Source organism: Gorilla gorilla, chromosome 1 (assembly GCF_029281585.2).
Source record: "Gorilla gorilla gorilla isolate KB3781 chromosome 1, NHGRI_mGorGor1-v2.1_pri, whole genome shotgun sequence".
Lineage (NCBI taxonomy): Eukaryota > Metazoa > Chordata > Mammalia > Primates > Hominidae > Gorilla > Gorilla gorilla.
In genome coordinates, this window is record NC_073224.2 from 220,090,285 (window position 1) to 220,103,310 (window position 13,026).

Below are 13,026 nucleotides of genomic sequence, written 5' to 3' on the forward strand. Positions count from 1 at the left end.
ACTGGAGGAAGTTTTTCAAGCTTTCTTAAAACAAATAATTCTTTATCTGTGGCAAAGCAGAGCCGTTCTGGGAAGGAAGGACTTTCCTGCAATTTCTCTGGCTGTGGGAAAAGCATCAAGCTCATTAAAAACAGAAGTCAGATCCAAGCTCTTGAATGTGCCTGGAGGTGTTCCCATGAACTTTATATTTTTGTTAGAGTATCTTGAAATCACTTTTTTAAAGTGGGGGAGGGTGTATCTCTGGGAGCACTCCACAGAGTAGAGAACTCTATGGAGAATTCAAAACACCATGGAGGCCAGGCGCAGTGGCTCACACCTGTAATCCCAGCATTTTGGGAGGCCGAGGTGGGCGGATCACCTGAGGTCAGGGGTTCGAGACCAGCCTGGCCAACATGATGAAACCCTGTCTCTACTAAAAATACAAAAACCAGCCAGGCATGGTGGCATGAGCCTGTAATCTGAGCTACTTGGGAGGCTGAGGCAAGAGAATCGCTTGAACCCGGGAGGCGGAGGTTATAGTGAGCCAAGATCGTGCCACTGCACTCCAGCCTGGGCAACGGAGCAAGACTCAGTCTCAAACAAACAAACAAATGAACAACAACAAAAAAACCCACACCATAGAATCTAGAATCCATCCATTCTTTTATTCAACAAATACTTCTTGAGGTTCTGCTCTGTGCCAGGTCCTGAGCAGGATATTCAATCTTAGTTGATGAGGTAGGGAAATTAATAGATGCTGAGCATTAGATTCTCATAAGGAGTGCACAGTGTAGATCCCTCGCATGCACAGTTCACAGTATGGTTCATGCTCCTATGAGAATCTAATGCAGCTGCTGATCTGACAGGAGGCGGAGCTCAGGTGGTAATGTGAGCAATGGGGAGTGGCTGTAAATACAGATGAAGCTTCACTCGCTTGCCTGCCACTCACCTCCTGCTGTGCAGCCGGGTTCCCAATTATTAACCCCTGATCCAAGTTATTCCAGTCGGATGCTCTTTTCCAGAACTTTGAATCTGGAGCTGGTGATGCAAGGAGAAATGACTGTTTGAAAGTGGCTGCAGCAGCTGCTGCAGCAAACCAGATCATCCCCACATCTGGTGCTTCCCCTCTGGTTGATTCACTGAAGTCTCAGATTCCTTCTCTACAATTCACTTTTTTTCTTCTGATAGCCCGAATCAGTTTCTGTTGCTTGCAACCAATATCCCTGACTGAATACAGGAGCTGTCCAGGATCCCGGCTGCTGAAAAATCCCACCATACGCCTCAGCCCCTCCAAAGGCCAGGGGAGAAGCAATGCCACAGGCCAGGTGGTCGGGAGTCTTCCTACCACACGTTCCCACCTAAGAGCCAGTCTGACCTTGCAGGGAGGCTGTCCTGATGTCAGGCCCAAGAGGGTGGTGCCCACATTAGCTCTGCCTACAAGTGGGGTCAGACAGGAAACATGGAGTGGAGCTCAGGCCGCCACTGTTAGAGGAGGCCAGCCTCCACTCCATTGGCCTCATGATCCCCAGAAGAAACAGGCTCTAGTTCTCCAGACACCCAGCCAGAGCCCTTCACTGGAGTCAGTCTGCAGAAGAAAACAGTCTGCAAAGTCACTGTATATGCAGCAATTTCAAAGCAACTGCAGCTCAGTGCACACCCATGAACGTGAGGGAAAGGGAAAAGAACAACAATATTAGTGGCCAATGCTCATGAGTGGTTCCCCCCAGCAGGTTCTGTTCTAAAAGCTTCCTGAACTAAACTTAACTCTTGTATTCTTCACAACAACCCCATGAGGTAAGTGTGATGATTTATTGTGCTGGGCATTTTACATGTTTTCTCGTAGAATCAACACAAAACCCCTATTCAGGCAGGAAACTGAGGCATAGAGAAGGTCAGAGAAGGTCAGCAATGTGCCCGAGGGACAGGGCTGAGATATGAAGTCAGGCAGGCCAGTCCGGCTCTAAAGCCCCCTCTTAGTCCCCGTACCTACCATCACCCTGCCACTCCGTGTCATTCCCGTCCTTCCTCACCTTCCCCTACCCCCATCAGAACAAGCCAAGGAAAGAACAGGGCCCTCAGTCAAGACAGACCTGGGTTCAAAACCAACTTCTAGGGCCAGACGCAGTGGCTCACACCTGTAATCCCAGCACTTTGGGAGGCCAAAGTGGGTGGATCACCTGAGGTCAGGAGTTCAAGACCAGCCCGGCCAACATGGCAAAATCCCCTCTCTACTAAAAATACATACAAAAAAATTTAGCTGGTCATGGTGGCAGGCACCTGTAATCCCAGTTATTTGGGAGGCTGAGGCAGGAGAATAGCTTGAACACAGGAGGCGAAGGTTGCAGTGAGCCAAGATCGTGCCAGTGCATTCCAGGTTGGGCGATAGAGTGAGACTTTGTCTCAAACAAACAAACAAACAAACAAACAAAAAAACAAAAACCAACAACTACAATTTATGCTCTGTGTGACCTTGGGTATGGTATGTGCTTTCCCTGAATTGGGAAATGTAGGCTCATCAGGCCTGCCTCATACAGATTTTATGGCAATCTGATTAGATGACGTATACAATACCTGCACTGTTCTCAACACAGAGTGGGTGCCCTCCTGTCCCATCAGCCTATCAGGTGCCTGGGAAGGTGTACAATTTAAGGGACACTCCTGACCACCCCCACCCCCATCACCATCACACAACCTGGGGAAACAAGATCTACACATATTTACTAAAGTAAAAAAGCTGAATGAAACTTGAATAATAATGGAAGAGAGTATCTCTGGAGGAGAAGGAGGTTCTGATTAGGGAGAGGCTTCTGGGACACTGGTAATGTTGGTAATGTTCTATTTTTTTTTCTTCAAGATAGGATATTGCTTTGTCACCCAGGCTGGAGTGCAGTGGTGCGATCGTAGCTCACTGCATCCCTGAAATCCCAGGCTCAAGAGATCTTCCTGCCTTACCCTCCCAAGTAGCTGGGTCTATGGGAATTCACCACCACACTCAACTAATTTTTTTTATTTTTATTTTTTTTAGTAAGGTCTTGCTGTGTTGTCCAGGTTGGTCTTGAGCTCCTGGGCTGAAGGGATCCTCCCGCCTCAGTCTCTCAAAATGCTGGGATTACAGGCATGAGCTACTGCACTGGCCTGTTCTATTTTTTGACTTAGGTGGTAGTTATACAGGTGGGTGTTTACTGTATAATTATTTGTAAACAGTGCTTACATCCTCTATGTGCTTTTTCTGTACATACATCATAGCTTTTAAAAAGTAACACTGAATATAATAATACTATAGGGTCTAAGAGCTTGGTCTGAGACTCTGGTATCTGGTTCAATCTTTTTTTTTTTTTTTTTTTAAGACAGAGTCTCACTCTGTCACCAGGCTGGAGTGCAGTGGCATGATCTCAGCTCACTGCAACCTCCATCTCCCAGATTCAAGCAATTCTTCTGCCCCAGCCTCCCGAATAGCTGGGACTACAGGTGCACGCTACCAATCCCAGCTAATTTTTGTATTTTTAGTAGAGATGGGGTTTCACCATGTTGGCCAGGATGGTCTCGATCTCTTGACCTCGTGATCTGCCCACCTTGGCCTCCCAAAGTGCTGAGCCACCGCTCCTGGCCTGGTTCAATCTTATGCTGAGATGCCTGCTCTGTCCACACTTGCTGCGCTGAGGGTTTCAGAGCTTTGTGAATTGCCCTGGAGAGAAAGCCTTCATCTGGCTCTGTTGGTCACTACTCCCTCCAGCATTGCCCTGCAGTAAATTCATTCTCTACACTGCAGCCAGAAAGGGGCCTTCAGAAAAGAACAAATTTCAGCCTTGTTTAAAACTGGTGGTTCCTCCTTGCCCTCAAGGTAAATTACACCCTCCTTAGCAAGGCTTCCAGCACCTGGCTTCTCCTTAATACTAGGCCTGATTTCTCCCTGCTTGCCCCCAGCATTCCTTAATAAAGTCCTGCTGGCCAGACACGATGGCTCACACCTGTAATCCCAACACTTTGGGAGGCTGAGATGGGGAGATCACTTGAGTCCAGAAGTTTGAGACCAGCCTTGGCAAACCTAGTGAGACTGTGTCTCTACAAAAAAAATATAAAAATTAGCTGGTGCGCTGGTGCGCACCTGTAGTCCCAGCTGCTCAGGAGGCTGAGGCAGGAGGATCATTTGAGCCCAGGACGTAGAGGCTGCAGTGAGCCATGATTGTGCCACTGCACTCCACCCTGGGCAACAGAGGAAGACCCTGTCTCAATAAATAAATACATAATACTGAATGCGATGTGGTGTCTTAGATTGGATTCCGGAACAGTAAAAGGACATTAATGGAAAACTGATAAATTCCATACTTTAGTTAACAGTAAGTACCAATACCCAATACCAGTTTGTTTGTCTTGACAAATGTACCATATGTTTACGTAAGATGCTAACACTGGGGAAAAACAGGGTGAAAGGTATATGGTTCTTAGGTAAGAACTCTGTAACTCTCTTTGCAGTCAATCTAAAATCCTTCCAAAATAAAAAGTTTACTAAATAAATAAACAACATAATTAAATCCTAACTCAATATTTTAGATAGCTGTGAGGCTGTCTAAAGCCAGGCTTTGAGCTGAGGCCTATTTTCCTTCATTAAAAGGGAAAGACTAGCAAATGTTGGAGGAGTTTTAAAGATTCAATAGCATCAAACAATCCCAACAGAACAAGGATTGAAGGGAATTGCTTTCTTACTGTGCGATTCAAGGTGATTTAATGCAGGTTCATGTACCAGCTAGAGGTACCTCATGTACCACCAGTGATATGGGTCTCACACATTAGAAAATATCAGACCAGGGGCAAGTGCAAAGCATTCTTAGATAAGAAGCAGGTAGAGGTCATGACCCAAGCCTCTGTGTAAGAGATATGGCAGGAGACTATGAAATTATTACCTAACACATGAAAACAGTGAGGGGTGGCCGGGTGCGGTGGCTCACACCTGTAATCCCAGCACTTTGGAAGTCCAAGGTGAGCAGATCATTTGAGGTCAGGAGTTCGAGACCAGCCTGGCCAACATGGCAAAAACCCGCCTCTACTAAAAATACAAAAATGAGCCGAGCGTGGTGGCGTGTGCCTATAATCTCAGCTACTCAGGAGGCTGAGGCAGGAGAATCAGTTGAACCCAGGAGGCAGAGATTGCAGTGAGCCAAGATGGAGCCACTGCACTCCAGCCTGGGTGAAAAACTGAGACTTCGTCTCAAAGAAAGAAAAAAGAAAACAGTGAGGGGAATTATTAACCCAAATGGCTTTGACTCCAAATCCCCAAGACTTAGCTCTGCCAATTCCAGTTGATGGTCCAATTAACATAAAGTTATTCAGTTCTTTGGGTCAAAGATGGCTTGGAAACACAAACAAGAGATTGCTCAGCAATGTCACATCCATGGTAACCACACACCGTCCGAAGTTACCTCCACCCTGGCCTTCCTCTAAGGGAGTATCCAATCCCTCCCCAGGGGAGCTCAGATTATTTCTGAGTGTGGTAAGGAAATAAGTGACCATAAATAGCCTTCTGGCTCATTCAGTCTCAAGTTCAGCACAACAGCATCACAGGGATCCTCTATGGGAAAGAATATGGGCTGCCCTCAGTGAAATCATCCCTAGAATTCAGTTCCACTCAACAAACACCCAGGCCAGGCCAGGCCAGCCCTCATGTCGGTCCTAGGAGGAGAGACATCAACGGGACATAGCAAAGGAGGCTTCTCCCATTGAGGGTCCATTATCCGCAACTCATCTAAATATCTTTAATTTGTATTGATATTTAGGCGTAAATATCAAGGGCAGGATAGCAGAATCAGCCAGACCCGGGTTCAAATCCTGACTCTGCCACCTTGTAGCTCGGTGATCCTGGCCAAGTTATTCCTCTCTGAGCCTCAGTTCCTTCTTCTGAGAAATAGGGCTAATGATCATATATACTGCATAGGGTTGAAGGATAGAAGGTATATATGGAAGGCACATGGAGCCAGCAATAAGGACAGTGCTCCCTAAGCAGTATTCATGGTGATTGCTAGAATTTCCAGGAAAATTAAAGCCAATAATTTAGTTGTTCCAAACCTGACTGATCATCAGAATCACCAGAGGAGCGTGTTAATACAAATTCCTAGGCTCCCACATCCCTGAGAAATTCTGAATGGGGTAGGGCCAAGAGAGGACCCAGTAACCTCTGTTTCCATTATACGCTCTTGTGCCTAGCCATAGTAGGTGCTCAACAAATACAGACCTCTTTCCGGCCTGGACTATTGCAATAGCTTCCTAATCAGCTTCCTCTGTCCACTCTTTTCTCTCTGCCCTCCACACAGCAGCCAATGGGATCTTTTTAAAAGGTGAGGTTATGTCAATTCACTGCCCCCAACCCTCTACAACTGTCCATCCACACCCCTAACTGAGTAGACAAGGCCCTACATCAGTGGCTCCTGGACCTGCTCACACATTTGAAATAACTGTGAGCCACTAGCAAAGACATGGAATCAACCTAAATGCCCATCAATGACAGATTGGATAAAGAAAATGTGTTACATATATACCATGGAATACTATGCAGTCATAAAAAAGAATGAGATCACTTCTTCTGCAGGAATATGGATGTAGCTGGAGGCTATTATCCTTAGCAAACTAATGCAGGAAAAGAAAACCAAATACCTCATGTTCCCACTTATAAGTGGGAGCTAAATGATGAGAACTCATGAACACAGAAAAGAGAACAATAGATGCTGGGACCTATTTGAGGGTGGAGGTTGGGAGGAAGGAGAGGAGCAGAAAAAACAACTATTGGGTACTAGGCTTAATACCTGGGTGATGAAAGAATCTGTACAACAGACCCCCTGTGACACAAGTTTACCTATATAACAAACCTGCACATGTACCCTAAACCTAAAACCTTTTTTTAAAGTTTTTTAAAAATTAAAAAAAAAATTTTTTTGAGTCAGAGTCTTGCTTTGTCGCCCAGGCTGGAGTGCAGCAGTACCATCACAGCTCACTGCAACCTCCGCCTCTCAGGTTCAGGAGAGTCTCCTGCCTCAGTCTCCCCAGTAGCTGGGACTACAGGCACCCGCCACCACACCCGGCTTTTTTTTTTTTTTTTTTGTATTTTTGGTAGAGACGGGGTTTTGCCATGTTGGACAGGCTGTTCTTGAACTCCTGACCTCAGGTGATCCGCCCACCTTAGCCTCCCAAAGTGTTGGGATTACTGGCGTGAGCCACCACTCCTGGCCAGGTTTTTTTGTTTTGTTTTTTGTTTAAAAAAAAAAAAAGAAAAGAAAAGAAATACCTGTGGGCTTCTGAACAACACATATGCCTGGCCAGATCCCAGACCAATGGAATCAGAATCTCTGAGAGTGGGGCCCAAATAGGGTTACCAGATAAAATACAGGACACCCAGCTATACTTAAATTTCAGATACACAATAAGTAATTGTTTAATATAAGTATATCCTGTGCAGTATTGGGACATACTCATATTAAACAATTATCCATTGTCTATCTGAAATTGAAATAAAACAGAGAGTCCTCTATTTTCATTTGCTAAATCTGGCAACCCTAGCCTAAGCATCAGCAAATATATATATATATATATATGTATGTATTTTTTTAAATTTCGAGACAGTTTCCCTCTGTTGCCCAGGCTAGAGTCCAGTGGTGCAAACACGGCTCACTGCAACCTCCGCCCTCCACGAAGCTGGGACTACAGGCTTGCCCTATTATGCCCGGCTAATTTTTGGATTTTTAGTAGAGACGGGGTTTCACCATGTTGCCCAGGCTGGTCTCAAACTCCTGGGCTAAAGTGACTTACCCGTCTTGGCCTCCCAAAGTCCTGGGATTACAGGCGGGAGCCGCTGCACCCAGCCCTCATCAGCATTTCTTAAAAGCTCACAGTGATACGACCCCCACTACCTGTCTGATCTCATCTCATCCAGGACTCTCCCCCAGCACTCTCCACTCTCCTCTCACACCATTTTCTTACAAGGGCCAACCACACTCCCACCTCAAGACCTTTGCAGTTGCTGGGTCTACCTTGGATGCTGTGCCCTGTAACCTGATAGCCTCCTCAAAGATCGCCTGCAGCGGTTCCCTGACTGCTTCATCTTCTATAGCGTGACCTCCCTGCTTTACTTTTTCTGTAAAACAGATTAAAATCAGTTTGTTTGCCAGGTGCGGTGGCCCACGCCTGTGATCCCAGCACTTTGAGAGGTCAAGTTCAAGAGTTCAAGACCAGCCTGGCCAACATGGTGAAACCCCGTCTCTACTAAAAATACAAAAAAATTAGCCAGGCATGGTGGTGCGCACCTGTAGACCCAGCTACTCAGGAGGCTGAGGCGTGAGAATCACTTGAACCCAGGTAGTGGAGGTTGCAGTGAGCTGAGATTGTGCCATTGCACTCCAGCCTAGGCGACAGAGCGAGGCTCCGTCTCAATAAAAAATAAAATATAATAATAAAATAAAATAAAATCAGTTGGATTCTTGTCCATCTCCCTCCACCCATCCCCCAAACCAGAATGTAAGCTCCATGATTTTGCTGGAAACACTTTGATTCTCCTGCTATACCCTCAACATCTAGAACCCCACCAGCCACTCCACACATCCTGGTTGAATTAGTCAATGGTTCATTAGAAAGCTTCCCCTTCCACAACTCCCTAAACATTCCTTTGGGGGAGAGTTACTTAGAGGAGACGAAATTCTTCAATGTCCAATACCAAACCTAAAAAAATCTCAAAAGCATACACCAAAAGGGGTAAACACATTTTCTCCATCTTTCCCACCCATAGCCTCAATGATGGGATCAGGAACTGTGTGCAGTGGGGGCGACTAGGGTGAGGGTTGGGTGCTGGGCAATGGCTGAACAGGGTCCAATACCCAAAGACAAGTGTGTTCAAAACAAGGTCTCTAACCAAATTAGAGACAGGGCAAAGCAGGGGAGTGCAGAGTGGTGCCTGGTCCCACAAAGCTGATCTGCTGGAAGGGGCTGCCAGACATTAAGAGGAGGGCTGGCTGAAGTTCTCAGTCTTGACAAAGCTCACACGCTCAGATATAACCCCTTATTCCCCTAAAGCCTGCACATGATTGACCCATTTGACCCTCACAATAACTTCATGGGTGGGTAGAGCTGGGCTTCTTAGTCCTGATTGGCCAGTGGGGAGATGAGCAGATGGAGGAAGGAACATTTCACAAGGTGCGTGAGTCCCAGGCTCAGAGCTGGGATGCTGGTCTCTGACCCCCATCGGTACCTTTTCCTCCCATAACCCTAGACTGTCTTCACTGGGAGTAAGGGCAACAGCTTCTGAGGCCACGATGATTCATGCTCTAGCTCTGGCACTCATTAGCTCTGTGGCTTCTGCACTGTCTGGACCTGAGCCTCGGTTTCCTCTCCTTCAGAGTGGGTGTGATGAAATTTCACAGGGTTGCTAGGGGAAAGAGATCCATTCATTAAGTGCTTCTTTTGAGCACCTACAAGTGCTAGGCACAGTCCCTGGGGCTGGGCACACAGCCGAGAGCAAGGCAGCCTAAACCCGCCCACCTCCAGGCCTTTTAAAGTCTAGTTGGGGCTGCGCGGTGGCTCACGCCTGTAATCCCAGCACTTTGGGAGGCCGAGGCGGGTGGGTCACCTGAGGTCAGGAGTTCGAGACCAGCCTGGCCAACATAGCAAAACCCCGTTTCTACTAAAAATACAAAAATTAGCCGGGTGTGGTGGCACGCGCCTGTAGTCCCAGCTACCAGGGAGCCTGAGGCAGGAGAATCGCTTAAATCCGGGAGGCGGAGGTTGCAGTCAGCTGAGATCGGGCCACTGCACTCCAGCCTGGGTGACAGAGCGAGACTCTTATCTCAAAAAAAAAAAAAAAAAGAACTGTACCTGGCGCGTAGTAGGTGCTCAGTAAATGTGTTCAATGACTGAATGTGCTGGGTGCTCAGGGAAGACTCTCAGATCCCATCCCGAGAGACCAGAATGGAAAGCAGGAAATGGACTGGGGGAAAGGGAGGTCTGAAGGCAGAGAGTCCCAGGCACGGGAGCCTCCAGGCAGAGGCCCTGAGACAGGACCAAACTTAGCGTTAGGGAAAATGAAAGTAGAATCAGGAAGAACTTAGATATCTGAACACTTTGCAAACTACAAAGTGCTGCATACACGTGCGGGAAGGCGGTTTCTGTGGCTGGTTCTTTGTTTACATTATACATTTTTGAAGACTTTGTCTTCAAAATGTGGCTTTGGGGCATGCCACTCTCGGGGCCGAGTCCTTCGCGGGCAGTTTCTGCAAAGTCCAACCCTGCAGGGCCCTTTTCCCGCGCCGCGTTGTCTCGCTGCTTCCTGGAGGGTAAATGGACCCACACACAGATGTGGCGCCGCGGGCTGGCCGGTCGCCTGCAGAGGCCGGCACCCCTGTCGCGATGGGTGGTGGAGGTGGGGCAGAGGTGGGACGAGCCAGGTCGGGACCCACAGCTGGCGAGTCACAGCCTGGAAGGCCCCGCGCCCCCGCGCCACGCTCCCAAGTGCTCCGCCCGGCCGGTGGCGACCAGGCGCGCTCGGGGCAGGCGGCGGGACGGGCCGGGACCGGGGCCGGGACGCGGAGGGGAGGGGAGGGGCCGGGCGGGAGGAGCCGCTCGCCGGTTTTGCCGCCTCGGCCTTCGCCTTCGCCTTCGCAGCCGCTTCCAGGTAAGGGGGCCCCGGAGGAGCCGCCAGGCCACGGTGGCGCGCACCTCGCTGGGCCACTCCCCGCCGAGCCCACGCGGGGCACTCGGAGCCCGGCCCAGCCCCGGGGCCCTTTGCCCTGCGCCCCGCCCTCCACCCCGGGGACACTGGACCCACCAGGAAGCGGCCGCGCGCTCCCTGGCGCTCTGCCTGCCCTAAGCCCAGGCCGCCTGCTGGTGGTTGGTTTGTTTTCAGAGCCGGAAGTGCTTTTAGAAATCTTGTGGGGGCGGCAGAGGGGGAAACTGAGGCTGGGCGGAGCACTCGGGCGACTCTGGCCTCGGCCTCCGAGTTCTTAGAGGTCACCCAGCCGCTCCCTTGACAAATGAGGATGCTGGTCAAGGTCAGAGAGGAAGGGGGCTTGCCCAAGGTCACAAGAGGTCCCTGTGCTTCCCCTTGCCCCACGTGGCCCCTCCACGCCCGCGTCAGGAAGGCCTCTAGGACTCCCTCGCCTCCTGTCTCCCTGTCCCCCCGCAGACTCTCAAACAGAGAATTCCAGGAGGGCTTGGGGAGCCTCTGGAGAAAAACCAGGCTCCTCATGTTACAAGGAGGCCATGTCTTCTGGTGCCCATGCCTGAAGTTACAGGAGGGAAGAATTACTGCTGCTGACTTTTGAGTGGATTTTACAGCTGGGTAAACTGAGGCTCAGAGAGGTGAGGTAACTTCCCCAAGACCACACAGCTAGGAAGCAAGAGATAAAAACCTGGGCTACCTGCCTGGAGAGCCTGACCCAGTGCTTCGCACAGAGTTGGCCTCCACAATGCCTTTGCCCTGACCAGCCTGGCCCTTCCCTGGGGTTGCACTGGGAATTAGGAGCAGGGCCAGGCTAGAATCCCAGACTACTACCTAACTCGAAGTAGGAGTCAGCACATGAGCCCCCTTTTTCCTAACTCAGTGTTCATTGCAGAAAATATGAAACTCTTTTAAGCTTTGGGAACATCCATTTGTTCATTCACCAAATATTTGTTGAGCACCTACTGTGTGCATTGTTTAGGCAACGAGGATACAGCAGTGAACAAAAGGAGCGCTGCCCTCAGAAAGTACACTCCAGAGGGTGGAATAAAGCCCTGCCCTTCAGCCTGGGGAGGGAGGGCTGGGCACAGGGGAGACCACTGGCGTTTCCCCAACTGTGAAGTACATGAAGACAGCAGAAGAGATCGGTATTAGAGTGGCCTGAAGCCCTCGTGTGCAGCATCAGACAGAGATGGGCTCAAGTGCTAGCTTTGCAGCTTTGTAACTGAGTGGGATCAGGCAAGTTAAATGACCTGTCTCCAAGGTTGTTGTGAAAATTAAAGGAGCTGAAGCCACAAAAGGCCCAGTGCAGTATCTGACACTTTGGGAGACTTTATACTTGTTAGTCCTAAGGCCCAAGGAGGAGTTGGACAGGAGGAGTTCATCGATTAGGTTGTCATAGCTCAGCATGTAGCTCCCACAAAAGCTGGGGTCTGGAGAGTTCCTCATAAGGCTCAGACCATCTCTCTCTACTCTGGTACCACAGGGCTACAAAGGCTGATCAGCCACCAGGGCTGGCTAACGTGGGACCTAAGAAACGTCAGTGGGTGGTTTCTCATTGTGTTCTCTTTTGGCCTGTGTGTTTTGTAAACAGTGTTGTACATTATAAACCGGGGCTGCTGATGAGGAGTGGGGAACTGGCTCTCTGGAACGTGTGACAGCAGGCAGAAGGGGTGAGAGTGAAATCCAATCCACTTTCCATTTAGCCGACCTCCGCTTCAAGCTGCCCTGATACCATCGTACCACCCTCTGCCTAAAACCCCGCTCTGGCTTCCCATTTTCTTCTTTCTTCTTTTCTTTTCTTTTCTCTCTCTCTCGCTCTCGCTCTCTCTCTCTCCCTCCCTCCCTCTCTCCCTCCCTCTCTCTCTCTCTCTTTCTTTCTTCCCTTTTTTTTTTTGGACAGAGTCTCACTCTGTCACCCAGGCTGGAGTGCAGTGATGCAATTTCAGCTCACTGCAACCTCCGCCTCCCAGGTTCAAGCGGTTCTCCTGCCTCAGGCTTCCAAGTAGCTGGAACTACAGGTGCCCACCATCATGCCCGGCTGATTTTTGTATTTTAGTAGAGATGGGGTCTCACCATATTGGGCTGGTCTTGAACTCCTGACCTCGTGATCCGCCCACCTCAGCCTCCCAAAGTACTGGGATTACAGGCGTGAGCCACCGCGCCTGGCCTTGGCTTCCCACTTTCTTAACGAAAAGAGCAAAAACCTTTTACATGGACCAGAAGGCTATGCACCACTGTCCCCTGGCCTACACCTCCAGCCGCATCTCAGACCACTTATCAACAGCCCTCTGTGCCCAGGCATGCCACCCCTCCCTCCTTGGGACCTTTGCACCTGCTCTTCCAGGCCACTTCTA

The 13,026-nt window shown here is 49.4% G+C and overlaps 1 protein-coding gene across 12 annotated transcripts in view; it reads left to right on the forward strand.

The window, feature by feature from the left end:
* The first annotated feature begins 10,211 nt into the window (after positions 1–10,211).
* The window catches only part of TMCO4 (transmembrane and coiled-coil domains 4), a 118,710-nt gene continuing 115,895 nt past the window's right edge, over positions 10,212–13,026 (forward strand). For 4 of the 12 annotated variants that reach the window (XM_055386361.2, XM_063703827.1, XM_055386349.2 and 1 more), the window contains exons 1-3: positions 10,553–10,624; positions 11,135–11,310; positions 12,264–12,342. The gene's annotated coding sequence lies outside the window, so the exon portion shown is untranslated. Of the gene's footprint in view, positions 10,287–10,547; positions 10,625–11,134; positions 11,311–12,263; positions 12,343–13,026 lie in introns of those variants that run through there. The other 8 variants (XM_063703747.1, XM_063703780.1, XM_055386356.2 and 5 more) reach the window with 5 other exon arrangements.